Consider the following 20,476-nt stretch of genomic DNA (forward strand, 5'->3'; position numbering starts at 1 on the left):
TGTGATCTTTAGGAAACCAATATTAGGCCCTCACTTTCACAGCTGTCCAATAGGTATGCTTGCATCACACTGCAAGAAAGAAAGAACTGGTGGGATTTCTGGAGGGGGAACACTATCCCACCAATCCCATCCCTTTGAGTGACAACATGACAGAAGGGGTTGCGGACACAAGTAGCGCCAGCTCTGCTCCTGACAGAATTTTTGGTAGTGTGAGGAAAAGGGCAGGAGCCTGTGGAACTGTATCCTGCCCCAAATTTTGGCCCATGCCTGGCATTTGCCCAGTGTCATCCCCTCAGGCCCAGGATTTTCAGGCCTTTGTGTTTCACTCATATTTTCCAAATTCTCATATCTTGAGGATATGTAGCTTCCAATGAAGCTACAAACTCTCTTTCTCCGTCATTTCCCCCTTTACTGCTCTGTCCACACCAAGCACCTCCTGCATCTGATACAGCAGGGTAGCCAACCTGGTCTTAGACACCCATTGATGCGACTCTTCGCCACTTGCCAAGATATGCACAAATATTTTGATAAAGACTCATCGAATTTTCCTTTTCTCCTAGCAGGGAGAGACCTTGCCTGTACTTGTACCAACCCTACAGTATCATGTCTGAATCTGGAATGCAGCAAAGTAGAGAAATTGAATCTACTAAACTCAGCCATGTGATGCCATGTGTTAGTGTTCCATCAGAGTACATCACTGTTCCACTTCATATTTTCTCATTTCAATTTCAGAGAAGGTATGTTTATAAAGAAGTAAAGAATACCCAGAAGCATCTACCAAAGCAACATAATCTCCCTGTTGTCATGTGCGTTGCTAAAATTCTCACTAGGCCGATGAGATGCAGCATCACACCTGATATGAGGAAACATTGTAATTTATTTATTTGAACGTAAGAACATAAAAATATAGGAACAGGAGCAGGGCATTCAGCCTCTCGAGCCTGTTCGGCCATTCAGTGTGAGATCATGGCTGATCTGTACCTCAACTCCATTTACCCACTTTTGCTCCATATCCCTAGGTACTCATAATCAACAAAAATCTATCGATTTTAGTCTTGAAAATTTCAATTGACTCAGCATCCATAGTTTTTTTTTGGGTGATAGGAGGAGAGAGTTCCAGATTTCCACTACCCTTTGCATGAAAAGATGCTTCCTGATTTCACTCTTAAATGGCCTGGCTCTAATTTTAAGCTTAAGCTCTCTTGTTCTGGATTTCCCCACCAAAGGAAATATTTTCTCTGTATCTACCCTATTGAATCCCTTTAAATTTTAAACACCTCGCTTAGATCACCCCTCAACCTTTTAAACTCAGCCATGTTTATGCAACCTCTGCTCATAATTTAACCATTGTAAACAATTTTACAACACCAAGTTATAGTCCAGCAATTTTATTTTAAATTCACAAGCTTTCGGAGGCTTCGACGCTGCGACAACGGATGGTGCGACAACGGATGGTGCGACAACGGATGGTGCGACAACGGATGAACGGATAAAAAAAAGAGATAGAGAGGTAGAAACATGGAAGGGACAGCAGCTGACCCGTTGTGTTGAAAACAGATAACATTTGTTCGCTGGTGGGGTAACGTGTAGCGTGACATGAACCCAAGATCCCGGTTGAGGCCGTCCTCATGGGTGCGGAACTTGGCTGTCAATTTCTGCTCGACGATTTTGCGTTGTCGTGTGTCTCGAAGGCCGCCTTGGAGTGCGCTTGCCCGAAGGTCGGTGGATGAATGTCCATGACTGCTGAGGTGTTCCCCGACTGGGAGGGAACCCTCCTGTTTGGCGATTGTTGCGCGGTGTCCGTTCATCCGTTGTCGCAGCATCCGTTGTCGCAGCGTCGAAGCCTCCGAAAGCTTGTGAATTTAAAATAAAATTGCTGGACTATAACTTGGTGTTGTAAAATTGTTTACAATTGTCAACCCCAGTCCATCACCGGCATCTCCACATCATAATTTAACCCTTTAAGCACTGGTATCATTCTGGTGAATCTGCACTTACCCCTTCCAAGGCCAATATATCTTTTCTGAGGTGCAATGCCCAAAACTGAACGCAGTACTCCAGATGGGGTCTGACGAAAGCTCTGTAGAACTCAAACATCACTTCCTCATTTTTGAATTCCAATTTGAATAAGCTATAGTACATATAAGGTTACATAACACTCACTCAGAAATACATAGTTGGCTCAATTAAGTGCACTGCCCAAGCCCATAGAGACCAGAAACATCCCAGGTTTGATCCACGGTTTGTACTAAGTCAACTGATATCAGCTGAGGTGGCAGTGGGAGTGCTACAATTGGTTTCAGCACCCTTGGGCTAGGGAGGGGAAAATTCCTCCAGGGTTCCTACTCCTGATAGCTATCTAGTGACTGCTGCTGCAGTGTGGACTCTGGGTGAGGACAGCTTTGGGTTCAATATGAGGCCCATATGGTTGAATAACTTACTAATACTGTCTACGTTCACACGCGAAGGCAAGATAATATAAAGTAGCCAATGCATATTGCATTGCACCTTAGCAGGAGTCAGCACATCCAGGGGGAACATTGGCAGGGTAAGAAACTGGCAGGAAGTTGTTCAGTTTGCTAGCACTATATGTAAGCTGAGTAAAGGTGATTCCTTGACGAATGGCTGTGGGCTGATTTATTGCATGAACTCAGTCCTATAGTTGGCAATTTCATGGTGCTGGGATTGTGAAGTCAGGCAAATATAAATTACATCTACTTGAAGTCACTTTGGACATCTGGAACAAAATCTACAAGTAATGAACTGCACATTTTCATACTTAAAGAATGAACACGTGTGAAAACATACAAAGGCTTTCAGTATTAAAGTGTGCAGTGTAATCTTTATAAACATGGGCCCAGGTGTCTGAGGTCATTCAGTCTTACAGCCCCTGCTGCACCTTGAAGCAATACGACCATTCACAGTCCAATAGCGCTGCCACATTGAGTAGCAGCATTAATAGAGCAGCTGTACTAATTATCAGACATGTTATTGGGAGTTATCAGAAACTGAGTCTGTCTGGGTATAGATGGTCTCCTCAGGCAGCAAGGAGAGTGAAATATTGGATCAATACTTTATAGTACCTCATTCAAACTGAAACAGTACACAGCTCTACTGAAATATGGTACTGACTCAAATTAAATTACAGTTTCTAATTCCAACTGAAGTACAGTACCTAACACTGAATACATAAATCACCTTCCCAGTGGTTCAGTGGATAAAAGCAGTGTGGTGTGTTATTCAACCACACAGATCAGGAAGGTTACACAATCCTGATCTGTGCTGAGGAAGTTTATAGCACAGGAGGAGACCATTCTGCCCCTTGTGCCTGTGCTGGTTCTTTGCTAGAGCAATCCAAATGCGATCCCACTGCCTGGTTTTCTCCCCATAACATTTTATCTTCTTGTGCTTCGAATATTTATTCAATTCTCTTTAAAGGTGCAATGGTCTCTGCCTCAACCACTCCCCATGGAAAAGTATTCTATGTTCCAACAACCCTCTGCAGAAGAAAATTTCCTCTAACATTTCTCCTCACTCTTTTAATAATAATTTTAAATTGATGACCCCTTCTCACTGACTCCCCAACCAGAGGAAAAAGTCTTTCCCTATTCATTCTCTCAAAATTCTTCATTTAATTCCTCTATTAAATCTCCTTTTAGTGTTCTCTCCTCCAATGGAAATGATCCAAGTACATAGGAACATAAGAACAGGATTAGGCCATTCAGCCCCTCGAGCTTGTTCCGCCATTCAATGAGTTCATGACTGATATGTATCCTAACTCCATCTACCAGCCTTGACTTCATATCCCTTAATACACTTGGCTAGCAGAAATCTATCACTCTCGGATTTAGAATTATTATTTGAGCTAGCTTCTACTGCTTTTGGGGGAGAGAGTTCCACACTTCTACCACCCTTTGTGTGAAGAAGTGTTTACTAACTTTTCTCCTGAATGGCCCGGCTCTGATTTTAAGGTTATGTCCCCTTGTGCTAGACTCTCCCCATCAGCGGAAAAAGTTTCTCTCTATCTACCCTATCGATTCCTTTCAATATCCTAAAAACCTCAATCAAATCACCCCTTAACCATCTATATTCCAGGGAATACAAGCCTAGTTTATGTAATCTCTCCTCATAATCTAACCCTTGGAGCCCTGGTAACATTCTGGGTGAACATGTACTTCACTCCTTCCAAGGCCAATATATAATTTCTAAGAACTGTACACAATACACAGATGTGGTCTAACCAGGGCTTTGTATAGCTGTAGCAAAACTTCCTCCCCTTTATGTTCTAGCCCTCTAGATGTAAAGGCTAATATTCCACTAGTCACTTCCTTCCACCACTAGTCACTGCCTTCCAATTCGAGTACATACCCATTATCCCTACTCTTCTACCGCCTAAACAATCTCCTATTCAGGTCAATAATTTGCCTTCAATTCCATGAGCTTTAATTTTAGCTAACAGTTTCTTATGTGAAACCTTATTGAATGCCTTCTGGAAGTCCATATAAACTACATCCATTGATATTCTCCTGTCTACTACTTTATTTACTTCCTCAAAAAATTCAATTAGGTTCTCAGATACTTAGGTAAATATCTCAAGTCTCTCCTCAGAACTATAGTTTCCCATCACTGGCATCATCCTGGTGAATCTACACTCTCTACGGCATTAATATCCTTTCTATAATGGGCCACCCAACTCCATACAATACTCTAACTCCTGTTTAACCAATGTTTTGTATAAATTCATCACTGCTTCTTTACTCTATGCCCCTATTTATAAAACTCAAAGTTCTGTTAGCCTTTTTATGACCTTATCTATGTGCACTCACACTTTCAGGGAATGATGTATTTGAACCCCTAGATCTCTCTGCTCATCCTTCAGTGCCTTTCCATTAAATGCGACTCCCACACCACCACATCTTCCCTGGTGCGAGGCAGCCGAAGTGTGCTTGGCACAGTTGGTCTGTGAAGGAACTGGTCTCCCCAGGCTGGAGTTCTGTGATGTTCCCGCAACTCAACAAGGCCAGACCCTGCTGGCCTCAGGCTGGGGCTGCTTATGTGTCCCAGGTAACTGGGTGCCGGTGTCATCCCCTGCTAATGGAGAGGCCGTGCCAAGGCGGATTAGGCCTTTGGCTCGCTCCATGCCCATATTTTAGCTGATGTACTGCCAGGTACGATTGGCATTGATGAAGCATGTAATCGGTTTGTAAACAGAATAAATATGTGGTAAGAGGCAGTGGAGGTGAGCTTTCCACTGAGCTGAAGTCACCACTAAGCTGCTCACCTACAAACAGGGTCTTGAGTCTGAGCAGCTGTTACAGGAGCATATAGTTGTCGAAGGGACCTGCCCACATAAGTTATTAGTGTCTCGGTCACTCTTATGCTTCAAAACTACTCATCAGATCAAGCCAGGGAGCCTGATATTTTTGTGCAGGAGTCCGCCTGATATGATGACAGGGTGTCCTGCTTCAGATAGGGTTGCCAACCCTCCCAAATTGTCTGGGAGTCTCCGGAGTGGAACATGAATTTCCCGGGCACTGCAGCTAGCAACCTGGGAGAAAAGCAGAGTGCGCACATCACATTCACGGTTTGCACCTGTGGTTTGTGCCTGTGTACTTTCTTTGCCTGCTTCGCGGGCAGCCTCCTTGGCTCAGTGGGTAGCACTCTCGCCTCTGAGTCAGAAGTTTGGGGGTTTAAGCCCCACTCCAGACACTTCTATCGAGCTGCCAGAGGCAGTAGTAGAGGCGGGTACAATTTTGTCTTTTAAAAAGCATTTGGACAGTTACATGGGTAAGATGGGTATAGAGGGATATGGGCCAAGTGCAGGCAATTGGGACTAGCTTAGTGGTATAAACTGGGCGACATGGACATGTTGGGCCGAAGGGCCTGTTTCCATATTGTAAACTTATATGATTCTATGATTCTATGATTAAGGACATCATCTAGGCTGACACTTCAGTGCAGTACTGTGGGCATGCTGCACTGTTGGAGATGTTGGAGGTGCCAAGTTTCAGGCACTATTCAAAAACCAGCTGGGGAGTTCTCCCCGGTGTCCGGGCCAATATTTATCCCTCAACCAACTCCTTGAACAGATGATCCGGTCATTTATATCATTGCTATTTGTGGGAACTTGCTGTGCGCAAATTGGCTGCCGCGTTTCCTACATTACAACAGTGACTACACTTCAAAATTACTTAATTGGCTGTAAAGTGCTTTGAGACGTCCTGAGGTTGTGAAAGATGTTATATAATGTAACTTCTTTCTTTCCTTCTTCTGTTCTCGGAACTTCTCACACGACAGCTGCTGGCGCAAAACCACGTACAAAGATACTTAACTACAGGGGAACCAATCTTTATAAGATAAATGCAATAACATTTGCAAGTGTTATGTGATCCGGCACATGTGATCAGATGTCATGTGATCAATGTCATATGGTTAACTGTCACATAGTGAAATGACACGTGAGTAAACTTCCAGGAATATCTCCAACCAAAGTTGGCAACCCTACACAAAAATAAACTACAAGAATTTCCTGTTTTTTTCCAGTGCCCTGCAGCGGTCCCTTTAAGGATTGCTGATCAGGGCACTCAATCGCTGGTACAACTAAGCTGAGTATGCGCGGCGCACACTACACCCATTTCGCATTCAGGGCCCCACAACTAAAAGTCACCCAGACCAATATATTGTCCGGCTCACTTCTGGCGCAGTTCAAGCACAGCAGATCACTGTGGAAAATTCAAAGATGTAACAGCAATGTTATGTTGGAAAAACAGGTGGTCGTGAGTTGCATTTCCCTGGCATAGATTTCAACACTGCAATCATTACAGAAAAAATAGATCTGTCAGAGGTGTCTTCTCTCGTGTTCTTTTTATGCAATTCTGTTTTGAAAAAGAATGTCACAGTGGTAGGTAAAGGCTGAAGACTGACAGCTGGATGTGTCAAAAACAAAATATGAAAGCCCTTGTACCATGTGCCCGATCCCTTGTGTTTCTGCTCCTTCTGCCCTGCGCATGGGAGGGGCTGGGACTGGGTAGCAGGCTGGGGACTGTGGCTGGGGCCGGAGATTGGGACTTAGCTGGGACTGGATCTTAGTTGGGCCTGAACTGGGGCTGGGGCTGGGACTGGGACTGGGATTTGAACTTAGCTGGGGCTGGGCTGGGACTGGGACTTAGCTGAGACTGGGACTTAGCTGAGACTGGGACTGGGTTTTGACTGGGACTAGGACTTAGCTGGGGCTGGGCTGGGACTTAGCTGAGACTGGGACTGGGTTTTGACTGGGACTAGGACTTAGCTGGGACTGGGCTGGGACTGAGCTGGGGCTGAGACTGGGACTGGGACTTGACTGAGACTGGGGCTGGGACTTGACTGAGACTGGGGCTGGGACTTGACTGAGACTGGGACTGAGCTGGGGCTGGGACTGGGACTTGACTGAGACAGGGACTGGGACTTGACTGAGACTGGGGCTGGGACTTGACTGAGACTGGGACTGAGCTGGGGCTGGGGCTGGGACTGGGACTTGACTGAGACTGGGACTGAGCTGGGGCTGGGGCTGGGACTTGACTGAGACTGGGACTGAGCTGGGACTGAGCTGAGTCTGGGACTGGGACTGGGACATAGCTGAGACTGGGACTGAGCTGGGGCTGGGACTTGACTGAGACTGGGACATAGCAGAGACTGGGACTGAGCTGGGGCTGGGACTTGACTGAGACTGGGACTGAGCTGGGGCTGGGACTGGGGCTTGACTGAGACTGGGACTGGGACTGGGACTTGACTGAGACTGAGACTGGGACTTGACTGAGACTGGGACTGAGCTGGGGCTGGGACTGAGCTGGGGCTGGGGCTGGGACTGGGGCTTGACTGAGACTGGGACTGGGACTTGACTGAGACTGGGGCTGGGACTGAGCTGGGGCTGGGGCTGGGACTGGGACTTGACTGAGACTGGGACTGAGCTGGGGCTGGGACCAGGACATAGCTGAGACTGGGACTGGGTCTTGACTGAGCTGGGGCTGGGCTGGGACTGGGACTTGACTGAGCTGGGGCTGGGCTGGGACTGAGTTGGGGCTGGGACTGGGACTTGACTGAGACTGGGACTGAGTTGGGGCTGGGCTGGGACTGAGCTGGTGCTGGGACTGGGACTTGACCCAGACTGGGACTGAGTTGGGGCTGGGCTGGGACTGAGCTGGTGCTGGGACTGGGACTTGACCCAGACTGGGTCTGAGTTGGGGCTGGGACTGGGACTTGACCGAGACTGGGACTGAGTTGGGGCTGGGCTGGGACTGGGACTTGACCCAAACTGGGACTGAGTTGGGGCTGGGCTGGGACTGGGACTTGACCCAAACTGGGACTGAGTTGGGGCTGGGCTGGGACTGGGACTTGACCCAAACAGGGACTGAGTTGGGGCTGGGCTGGGACTGGGACTTGACCCAAACTGGGACTGAGTTGGGGCTGGGCTGGGACTGGGACTTGACCCAGACTGGGACTGAGTTGGGGCTGGGCTGGGACTGGGACTTGACCCAGACTGGGACTGAGTTGGGGTTGGGCTGGGACTGGGACTTGACCCAGACTGGGACTGAGTTGAGGCTGGGCTGGGACTGAGTTGGGGCTGGGACTGGGACTTGACTGAGACTGAGTTGGGGCTGGGCTGGGACTTGACTGAGACTGGGACTGAAGAGTGACTGAGCTGGGCTGGGAGGCGCTGTGTTGGCGTCAGTATGTGACGCGGGCGGGGGAGTTTGAGAGGTTGAAAGTGTTCCATGAACCGTATCACATTCTGTAAACCTCGCATTTATGACCCTTTCCACACTCATCTCACCTGCACATTTCAAAGGGAGCCGAGATGAAACGCCTTCGCTCCAAAGCGTTAACATTTAACAGCTGACCTTGTAACTGAGTTGGATAAGACAGCGACTTTGTCGTGACTTTTGAGATAAAAACAGCGGCTGTTCACAGCAGGACTGACGTGAACACGTTAAATGTGTTCAAATTTTATAATGCTATTCCTCATGAATCAAAAGTGTGTCTTAATTTCTAACTGTTCTCCCCCACTCGCCACATTGGAATTAAGCTCCATTCAGTATCATGTCCAGGCTGTGTGAGATTGTCGCCTTCTCAGAGTTTCTCTGCAGACTCAAGTAAACCCGACCCGAGTCGACTGCAACATTAGCAGCTTTAGTTGCCCTTCGAGCAACTTTAGTTGGGGGTGAGGAAGAGCCTTGCGTTGTTTTTTGTTACAATGAGATCAAGTGTTGTACTGATCCCTTTTGTGAGATTGTAGCATTCCACTTTGAAAAAAATAGGAAAAAAGAGTTGGACAAATAATTTTTCATGAAGATGCTTCCCCTTTATATTGTATAAACTTATTTATGTTGTGCTAGCACTTCATGATTTTGAGTTATACCCAGCAGAGCAATGGTCTTTTACAAAGGAAACACGGCTGCTTCTAACCAGAGGTTTTTTATATTTGTTCATGGGATGTGGGCATCGCTGGCAAGGCCAGCATTTATTGCCCATCCCTAATTGCTCTTGAGAAGGTGGTGATGAGCCGCCTTCTTGAACCGCTGCAGTCCATGTGGTGAAGGTTCTCCCACAGTGCTGATAGGTAGGGAGTTCCAGGATTTTGACTCAGCGACGATGAAGGAACGGCGATATATTTCCAAGTCGGGATGGTGTGTGACTTGGAGGGGAACGTGCAGGTGGTGTTGTTCCCATTTGCCTGCTGCCCTTGTCCTTCTAGGTGGTAGAGGTCGTGGGTTTGGGAGGTGCTGTCGAAGAAGCCTTGGCGAGTTGTTGCAGAGCATCCTGTAGATGGTACACACTGCAGCCACGGTGCACCGGTGGTGAAGGGAGTGAATGTTTAGGGTGGTGGATGGGGTGCCAATCAAGCGGGCTGCTTTGTCCTGAATGGTGTCGAGCTTCTTGAGTGTTGTTGGAGCTGCACTCATCCAGGCAAGTGGAGAGTATTCCATCACACTCCTGACTTGTGCCTTGTAGATGGTGGAGTCAGGAGGGGAGTCACTTGCTGCAGAATACCCAGCCTCTGACCTGCTCTTTTAGCCACAGTATTTATATGGCTGGTCCAGTTAAGTTTCTGATCAATGGTGACCCCCAGGATGTTGATGGTGGGGGATTCAGCAATGGTAATGCCGTTGAATGTCAAGGGGAGGTGGTTAGACCCTCTCTTGTTGGAGATGGTCATTGCCTGGCACTTGTCTGGCACGAATGTTACCTGCCACTTATCAGCCCAAGCCTGGATGTTGTCCAGGTCTTGCTGCATGAACAAAGTGCATGGTGCACACATCAGGAATGACTAAACAGTGAACCCACCATGTAATGAGCAGAATCAGGATTTGGTAGTATTGATAGCTCAGGATGTTGCTAGAGATTTTCTCTGAGAACATATTGAGAAAAGAACATTTTAACATCAAGCCTTTTCTTTCCAGAGAGCATGAAACAGGCGAGAGGCTGCTTGGAAATGCAAAACGGGGCCCCACCGCTGCCTGTAGGACCTGGTTTGCAATGTTCAAATACAAACAGGCAGAACTTGGGTCACGAACACTCCATCCATTTTGTACCAGGCAGTGATTGACCTAACTAGCGCTCCAAAAACGGCCTGGAACATTTTTGTTTCGGGCCAGGAAGCCAGGAGGCTTCCTGGCCCCATAAAAATACTGCAGCCCACTGTTGACCGCTGGGTAGGCCACTTGCCCCATACACCTCACCCCATTTATTGCCGACTATTGGGGGTGATTTTAAACCCCATGAACGGGTGGGTTGGGGGTGGGTGAGAGTTGAAAATAGTTGTTTTTTGGGTCGCGACCGCAACCCGGCTTTATTTCCGGGTTTAATGTCGGCACGGAAAAGTACAGGCTTCCCACTGGGAATGCAAAGTTCGAAAATTTTGCGGTTGCGACCCGAAAAAACAACTATTTTCAACTCCCACCCGCCCTCAACCCACCTGTTCTTGGGGTTTAAAATCACCCCGTTGGTTCGGTTTACTCATGGAGCTGTCAGATTTTCAGCTTCCCGGTTCAGCAAGCTGCCTTATAGTGTACATTGAGTGTTGGGCAGCTCGCTAATGGCTTTCTAATGAGGCCTGAACGTGAAAATGTTTCGGGCAGCCTGCTGAATCTATCAGTCGGACGCACCACTGAACTCACGCCCGCTTTGGCGAAGTTGCAAGTTGCCCTCTTAAACATCTAAGTCAGGACGGTGTGTGACTTGGAGGGGAACTTGGAGGTGATGGTGTTCCCATAACATTGCTTCTCAGTGGTAGAGGTTGAAGAATCCATGGTGAGTTGTTACAGTGGATTCTGTAGTTCGTATCTACTGCAGCCACAGTGCAATGGTGGAAGGGGTGAATATTGAGTCCCAAATCAGGATCATATCTGGGACTTACCCACTGGAGCACACTGGGGGAGGTTTTGTCCCCTGTTCATTTTAGGAAGCGAGGCAATGATAGAAATTGTGAGAGGCTGTGTAAGAGTACTGGTATGCGAGCATACTTTGAGCTTATGCTTGTAAATTAATGTTGAAAACACAATATTGATCATTTCAATGTGACACAAAGATGTCAAATACATTACCACAGCAACTACAAAAAAAAATCACTTGTTTGATATGAATGGTTTGTTTATAGAATCTCTCCCTGGCTACGACGCTGGATTTTAAGAAAAGATACCTCCAAGGCTCTCACAGTATGTTGCTATCAGTTGAGTTTAAGAGCTGGGTTTATTACAGCAAAGCCATAAAAGGTCAAACCATTGAAGACTGAGTAATCAGTCTGGGGGTTGGAGGCTGGTATTGTCTGGTGTTGCCTGTGGATTCTGCCTCGCCCACCTACTATCGCTGTCCTTAGCTTTTACCATGATAGCTAAATGTTCCAGAATATCTTGCACATTAAAACTGTCTCTTTATTTTTTAGCTATACCATTTAAGAATACTGAGAAAATGATCTACATTATTTCATTAATTTATCCCATTTTTGTAGTTTAACTGAGTGATGTCTGATTTGTCAAGAACAATGGTTGACAGACACTCCAGTATGAAGCCTTTAACAATACTGTGAAAATAAACTACCTCCCAGTGTCATGCTTTACCAATCTACTAGGATCAGTAACAAAAGTCCACACCAATTGGAGAAATAACTGCTCCTTATGGATCACCGGTCAACATACAGACACAAGCCATGAAACAGTAAATGTGTCCGAAATAAATGTGAACACTACACATTGGGCAAAAGAGGTTCTCTCCAGTATTTTGAAAAGGCACCTGGGAAGAATAGATGTTTTTTCAGAAAAGTTGTGAAAATGATAACTAAAATGGTGTGCGACTCCATCTTCCCCTCCATCTCCCTGCAATTTTCTATCCTTCTCTCCTGAAGGCAGTGACACATACTGGGTTACATTTTCGCGGCCATCCTCGAGTCCTTTGCCCAAGTGGTCATTCTTTACTAGACTGTGAAGCTCCAGAACGAAGCTTGATTCTGTCCTCACCAGACACAAAGCAGGGTAGATCTTTATGCAATAGTGTAAAACAGGTGATAACGAGTTGGCTGCCAGTTTCACATCTCTCACGATTTTTATTTCCGTTGACCTCAATGGGTCAAAATCGGGAGAGATATAAAACGGGCTGCCAATTCGCTATCACCTATTTTACACTATCACACTAAGTCTGGATTTACCCTGCGCACTTTTTCCAGAAAGAAAGATGATCAGGAGTAGAAACGCTGCCTGTTTATTTTTTCCTCTCACTAACCCATGGGCACTGAAACCCAATTGTAGTTGCCCTGGCTGAGAACAGCTAACTCAGCGCAGACCAGGAATCATAGATTATGGTCTGCATGGCTTGGGACAACAGCAGGTTGTGCCTTTACCTATTGAGCCACTGGGATAGCAAGAAAGCAATGTAAACGTGCAAGTATGTTCTTTATGGAAATCTAGGCTGAAATTCCTGTTGATATTAGTGAATAAGTGTTTAATATGGCTGTCTGACATTCCTCGGTTCCTTTAGTGGAGCCATTAACCCCTTTTGATAAAAACTGGTTAACACCTGCCATAAACTAGCAGACTGAGGAATATCATATGAATGTGTTTGCTCATTAAGATCACCAACTATAATTCTGTGGCAATAAATGGAATAGTTAAAAGTTGCAAAATATTACCAGAAAGTTCAAAATAGATTCACGGTCAAATACAAAAATATAGTTTCTGTGGGCTGTGAAAAAAATTGGTAACTAAAGTCTGGAAGATGAACTTTTTAATTCAATTTATTCAGATCTTTTTTGTTTTCTTTTACTATTAGGTGGCACAGCCAGCGGGGCATCTGGAGGTAGCTGTAAAATGGAGCGATGTCCCTCCAATCTGATGTTTGCAGGAGCACTGAAAGGCAAACAGAAACATGCTTGGGTTACCAATGCTTCCCATAGCCTAACACTTAACTGCAACAATTCTGGTTCAGTAAGTGAGGGTTCTTTTCTGCATTTGAACTTTTGTCTACCTGCAAAGGATTGGGTTTCAGGTGACAACACTGCCTGGAAGGGAGCTGCAGAGGCAGGAGGAGTATTGTATGAGGATTCACAGCCAGTATTCCATGCAGATGTTTTGGATTGACCCAAGTTGTCAGAACCTGTGACACCAGTGAGAGATGACGGACTGACCCGAAGCCCACGAATGTTTGTGAAATGTGATATGAATGTTTATGATCTATGTGTATAAACAGCCATCAGTTTACCAATTGTCACAGCCGTCCATGTCTGATGCCAGATCCCAGAGTGCACATCATAGAGGGTTTATGGCCCTTTTAATACCGTGTTGCAACCTGGGAGGTTGAAATCTGAAACCTACGGTATTCTTGTGCAATTGCTCCCCATTCCCACAACTGTGACTACCGAAAAAAGAACTTGTTTTGCTAATTAGGCTGGTGGGCCAGGGACTGAATAGTTCAGCATTTCCTGGTAGGAAATAAGATCGGAGGTCTCAGTAAAGTGCTTAAAGGAGAAAGAAAGTTTGAGGAGAATACCTTCTATACACAGTACTTTCATATTCTCTCTCTCCCTCCAAGCGAAACAAAAGAAAAATGAATCCTGATTTTTGTGCAATATTTTTAGTCTTTTGGAGACCAGCGTTTTCAGGTTTCTACTTTCTTCGGTGCTATTCTGGGATAGGCAGGGTGCAAGACATGTGAACCTCCCTTACCTTGGCACAGTCACATTTTAGCAATGAAGCAAAGGGATTATGCAGCAGAGATTCTCTTTTAATCCAGTTACTTTGGTAGAACATTGATCAGACCTTAAGCTGAGACTGTTTTCAATGGTTTTGACAATCTTATTGATTACACGCTGCACTGTCCTTACAAGGAAGTTGAAAAATGTCTTCCGAATTTAAATCTTCACATTGATTTGTAGTCTATGCTTCCTTTAAAGCCCTAAAGCTATTCTCACATTAAAAATATTTGTATTAAATTTGGTGTCTATGTTAAAGTGAATTATGAATATTTTCAACACAAAGTAACATGAGCTGATTTATAAATTAATTTTTGACGGAAAGAAGCCAATTGCTTGACAGTTGCAGTTACAGAAACTTACAGCGTCACTTAGTGTTGTATAATAAGTATACCATCTGTCAAAGCCTAATTATATCCCAACCTACCATACAGTCAGTTTGTCAACACAAATGGTCTATTTTTGAAGGACTACTGACCCCCAGTGGTAATGTAATATAATTACGCTCATCGTGGCAGATATTCACAGTTATTGAAAGCATCACTCACACCTCAAATTGTTAACTTTCATACCCTTAATATGACTTAGATCACTACATAATTTAAAAAGTTAAATGAGAAGAGTAAGTTTTTTTTTGGAACTTTCAATTGGTGATCTTACCATCAACAGTGCCCTGGAATGATATCATCATTAACATTGTCTAGTTTGCAGCAGTAAGCTCAAGACAATGCTCGGTATATGATTTTTCCATCTTTGCAGAATAGCAATATAAAACTACCACTGGCAATCTGGGAAGAACAGGACCAATCAGTAAGAGGATGTGTCAGTTTGAATATTGCCTGATGCCTGATTCCCTCGGATTGCGGCACTACTGGTGGTCTAGCTCCTTTTCTTTTTTCTCTTGGCCCTTCTCCTCTGTCTGTTCCCCTTCCTGTCTCTAGTGATGCCACTACTCCCATCTCATTCCTCCCCTCTCAGGTACATTTCCCCCACCCCTAATCCCAACCAATTATTACTCCCCAGCCTTCCTACTCTCCTAGATCAAACCCACAGCTTCTCTGTGCATCGCTTGGCATGCTTCAAAGGGCCCATCAAGGCCCATCCTGCCTGCTCATAGGCAGAAACCCCAACTGCCCCATACTCCTCTCTTACAGACTCTCCCACCCATTGTGCCTGCTGGGGGCTAACTGTGCCAAACTGCTTCTCATTCCATTTACCCCACCCAACAGCACCCACCTGGATTCTAACAACGGATCAACAATCACTGTCCCTCTCCGCACTAACTTCCAGAATGTTCATTCACATGCAAAGAAGGGCCTTGCCATCCATGACCTTATTGTGGAAGATTGCACTGATATCCTGGCTTTGACTGAAACTTGGTTCACAGGTGGCAATGCCTTGCCCCTTATTTAAGTCTCTTTGCCTGGCTATACTTTCCATCATCTGCCTCACCCAAACCGCTATGATGGCAATGTGACCCTTATCCCCAAGTCCCACCTTGGTCTCTCCCCCTACTCCTCAGGGACCTTCTTCAAGCACTTCACCTTGTTCCACCCCTTTTGCCTCTCCTTTAAAATCTTCATTGTTTATTGTCCTCGGAGTCCCAGCCCAATTTTATTACTGACACATCCTCCCTCATTTCCTTCTTCAGCCTCAGCAATGAGCGACTCCTCATCCTCTGTGATTTCAATCTCCATCTCAGCTCCCCATGCCCTCTCTCCTCTGAATTCACTGCCCACCCTAAACCTCTCCGATCATATTAACTCTCGATCACATAGTCACGGCCATCCCCTTGACCTTGCCACTCCTATTGTCGCAATCGCTGTGAAGCCGATCTCCGACCACCTATTTGTATCCATCACCAACCAAATCCCCCTACCCCCTTCCGACCCCACTTCCTTCTCTATATGCCCTTGAAAGAAAACTCTTTTCCCAAATCACTTACAACTGCATTTCTAAATACCCAACTGCCCAGCGGTTGGCCGTCCATTCACCACAATACTTCTGTAGCCATCATTTGCTCAACCACTCCTTCCCCTCCACCTTTGATGCCCTTGTCTCCGTCAAGACCTTTGCTCTGTCCCATCCTGGATGTTTCCCCTGGTATGGCTCCATTTTCACTCCCTCAAGTCCCCAGGATGCAGACTTGAGTGTAGCTGGGCATAACTTGTTTAGCCATCCATCACCAAATCTGAGTGGACTGTATGAAGTGCTCTCGGGCCTCATTCTGCTCTGCCAAATCCGCTCTTTACTCCAGGATTATCCCGGAGAGCAAAGATAACCCATCCCCCACCCTCGGCTTCTTTTCCCCACCTACAAACTGTCTCCTTAAACCCCTCTCCTCTGTTGCCTCCACCCTCACCTCCAACAACAAATGGAAAGAGTTCATGGATTTCTTCATCTTCAGACTGAGATCACCTGTTCAGCTGCCAAAGGTGAAAGAGCAATGTGCTAACCCACTGCACCACCCAGTCCATAAATATTAAAGTATTTTATTTCCACCCCCAGGCTACAGAATACAGTTATATAAAAGCAGAGTTCCTGCTGGCATGACTGGTGTCAAGTCTACTTCTGTTCCACCCTGGGATAACTTTTCTTTGAAATTACTCTCCTCACAGTCCTGCAATTATACAACTAAAAGAGGTGATATTCCTCTGTATATAGATGTGATTTTTGGAAGGAGCTTAAGTATGGTTCATCTTCATATAAGACCTACTGGACTTGAGAGTTCCCTCGCAAACTGCGTGAAGTAATTTTTCAATAAAAATTCCATAATTGCATTACAGTAAATAATCCTTTTGTGCGATACCACACTTCTGTGACATAGAGCCCACTGGATTTTTTTGTAATTTTCCCTCCCTCCCCCCACCACCAATTTTTGCTCTTCCTCTCCTGAAAAGCCTGATTTGAGCTAAGGTCTGGTTCCAGGTGCATCAGTCACCCTCTCTTACCTCACCCAAGTGACCATTCTGTGAGCCTAGACAGTGAATCTTGAGAAGAATCAGAGCAGAGCTTCTTCCTGGCTTCACCAACACCTACACAAGCACACTGTCGACAGGGGTCGCTGCAAAGCAGCCAGGAGTGAGAATGATGTCTGATTTATCTCCTCCCTAGCCCAGCAGTGATGGAAGTCAATTGTAAGGCCCTACTGCCACCTTGACAGAAATGAACTACCTCAGACTTCTGATTATCATATGGTGACTCCTGCTAGAACATGCAAGATCAGGCTTGTCTGTTATGCTTCCCATATAGCCTGCCCATACACGCAGAGTTCACACATGACAAATAGGCACTGAGACAAAGGTATCACAAATTAGTGGCTTCAGGAGAGAAAATTGCAGAAAGGAATCTACAGAAGTCAAAAGGATAGTGGTTACGGGCGATATGTGGTGAAACCATCTCTGCTAATGGAACATACTCACTGCAGATGCAAAACTCTAAACAGCAAGATCACTGACTTCTGAAATAAAAAGGATGAGTCGATCTGGTCTTTAGTCACTTTTTTCTTTCTGATTGGTAAGGTGCTGATTAATCACATTCCACCATAAAATAAATCTCTGTGATACCATTACTATGACATTTCCCCACTGAACGAAGCCTTAACCCTGAGTGTGACAAAGCCTCAACCTCTTTTTGTACACAGCCTTTGATATTCCATCCTTTAAAATGAATGGCCTTAAAATTGTGGGCTGCATGTGATTTTCTGATATGTGCTCCCAACGGATGAGAGAAGGTGCACTCATAAAATCAACCCTTAATTTATTCTGTATGACTCACAAGCATTTAAAAAAAATGGGCTAGAAATTGGGCCGTCTAGCGCCTGTTGTTTTGGTGCTACGCGGCCTCTTGAAGATGGCGCCTTGGCTGTGCACACACATTTCTAGCGTGACGTGCGCCAGACGCCATCTTGGTACAGGAGTTAGCGCATGCGCAAATAACGAATGCCGGCTGGATGTATAGTAAGGAGAAATCAATGTGTAATGCTGATTTAAAATGATAGACACCATTTAGGGACCTAACGCTCCACTCAACGCAGAGTCTTAACCACACACACCTGAACATGTCTTAGACAGCCTGGAGGACCTCCCACCAGTGCTATTTAAAGGGACCATGCAGGATTTCCAGGTTAGTTGCTGAATTGTTGCTTTTGGCTGCTGATGCATTTGTAACTGTTTTTGGAGGTCTCCTATACTTGAATACTAGGACGCCTAACATTTAGAGCCAGGATGTGCAGGAGTGAAGTTAGGAAACGCTTCTACACGCAAAGGGTGGTAGAAGTCTGGAACGCTCTTCTGCAAACGACAGCTGATGCTAGCTCAATTGTAAATTTTAAATCTGAGATTGATAGATTTTTGTTAACCAAGGGTATGAAGGGATATGGGGATAAGGCGGGTATATGGAGTTAGGTCACAAGTTCACCATGATCTCATTGAATGGTGGAACAGGCTCGAGCAGCTAAATGCCACTGCCACTTGCTGCCTCCTGTTTTTTTTTATTCGTTCATGGGATGTGGGCGTCGCTGGCGAGGTCGGCATTTATTGCCCATCACAAATTGCTCTTGAGAAGGTAGTGGTGAGCCGCCTTCTTGAACCGCTGCAGTCCGTGTGGTGAAGGTTCTCCCACAGTGCTGTTAGGAAGGGAGTTCCAGGATTTTGACCCAGCGATGATGAAGGAACGGCGATATATTTCCAAGTCGGGATGGTATGTGACTTGGAGGGGAAAGTGCAGGTGGTGTTGTTCCCATGTACCTGCTGCTCTTGTCCTTCTAGGTGGTAGAGGTCGCGGGTTTGGGAGGTGCTGTCGAAGAAGCCTTGGCGAGTTGCTGCAGTGCATCCTGTAGATGGTACACACTGCAGCCACTGTGCGCTGGTGGTGAAGGGAGTGAATGTTTAGGGTGGTGGATGGGGTGCCAATCAAGCGGGCTGCTTTGTCCTGAATGGTGTCGAGCTTCTTGAGTGTTGTTGGAGCTGCACTCATCCAGGCAAGTGGAGAGTATTCCATCACACTCCTGACTTGTGTCTTGTTGATGGTGGAAAGGCTTTGGGGAGTCAGGAGGTGAGTCACTCGCTGCAGAATACCCAGCCTCTGACCTGCTCTTGTAGCCACAGTATTTATATGGCTGGTCCAGTTAAGTTTCTGGTCAATGGTGACCCCCAGAATGTTGATGGTGGGCGATTCGGCAATGGTAATGCCGTTGAATGTCAAGGGGAGGTGGTTAGACTCTCTCTTGTTGGAAATGGTCATTGCCTGGCACTTGTCTGGTGCAAATGCTACTTGCCACTTATCAGCCCAAGCCTGGATGTTGTCCAGGTCTTGCTGCATGCGGGCTCGGACTGCTTCATTATCTGAGGGGTTGTGAATGCAACTGAACACTGTGCAATCATCAGCGAACATCCCCATTTCTGACCTTATGATGGAGGGAAGGTCATTGATGAAGCAGCTGAAGATGGTTGGGCACCACCTTCTCCTGCAAGCAAGTGGGACGTGTATCTGGGTGATGTACCTGTCATTGTTGAATAGCTGCAGTGTATGTGGCCTGTGAGTTGTGGGTGGGTGGCTTGCAACAGTGGTCATGTGTGAGGGTGAGAGGAAGCATCTGATTGGCAGAGTTGAGTACTGATGGAAAGAGTTTGTTGGTACGTGGCTGATGGGGCTGTAGTGCGTGGAGCAGTGGATGCGGCTAGTGGTGCAGTTGGGAGGGGATGCCACTTGACAGTTGACCTCACTCACCTTGACCACTCGTGTCAAAACATTGGACTTCTTCCTGCACTGCATCTATGTTCATGGTGCTGTGCGCTTGGCATTGACTTTGTCCCCTGCTCCCTGCCACTGTCTTTTGGGTATATGTCTGGAGGGCCTCTTGCCCCGACCCCCCCCCCTCCCAACTCGGTGGATATTGGATGTCCCTCCTTCTGTCCACCTCTTGCACCAAGGCCTCTAGTGCATCAGCAGAGAACCTTGGTGCATGCACTCTCGCAGGCCTGGTACCAACTCAGATTGGCAGATTGGTGAGGTCTGGTGTGCAGATTGGAGGATGTGGGATTTAGTAGAGCGCAATCTTTATTCAATGTATTAACATAACTCAACAGTTTGTAAACGTAGGGATGGGACCTGCATAAGTAAAGCAACAGTAATGAAGAAAATAATAGCATTAAAGAGTGACAAATCCCCAGGGCTAGATGGTTTCCATCCCAGGGTTTTAAAGGAAGTAGGTGAGCACATTGCAGATGCCCTAACTATAATCTTCCAAAGTTCTCTAGA

At 46.1% G+C, this 20,476-nt stretch overlaps 1 long non-coding RNA gene across 1 annotated transcript; it reads right to left on the reverse strand.

The window, feature by feature from the left end:
• Nucleotides 1-13,245: 13,245 nt before the first annotated feature.
• LOC137325003 (uncharacterized) lies at nucleotides 13,246-14,338 on the reverse strand. The gene is made up of 2 exons (XR_010963771.1): nucleotides 14,190-14,338; nucleotides 13,246-13,373 (listed from the first exon to the last, which is right to left on the reverse strand). It is a non-coding gene; the product is annotated as an uncharacterized lncRNA (long non-coding RNA).
• Nucleotides 14,339-20,476: the final 6,138 nt, after the last annotated feature.

This window comes from Heptranchias perlo, chromosome 9 (assembly GCF_035084215.1).
Source record: "Heptranchias perlo isolate sHepPer1 chromosome 9, sHepPer1.hap1, whole genome shotgun sequence".
NCBI classification, from domain to species: Eukaryota; Metazoa; Chordata; class Chondrichthyes; order Hexanchiformes; family Hexanchidae; genus Heptranchias; species Heptranchias perlo.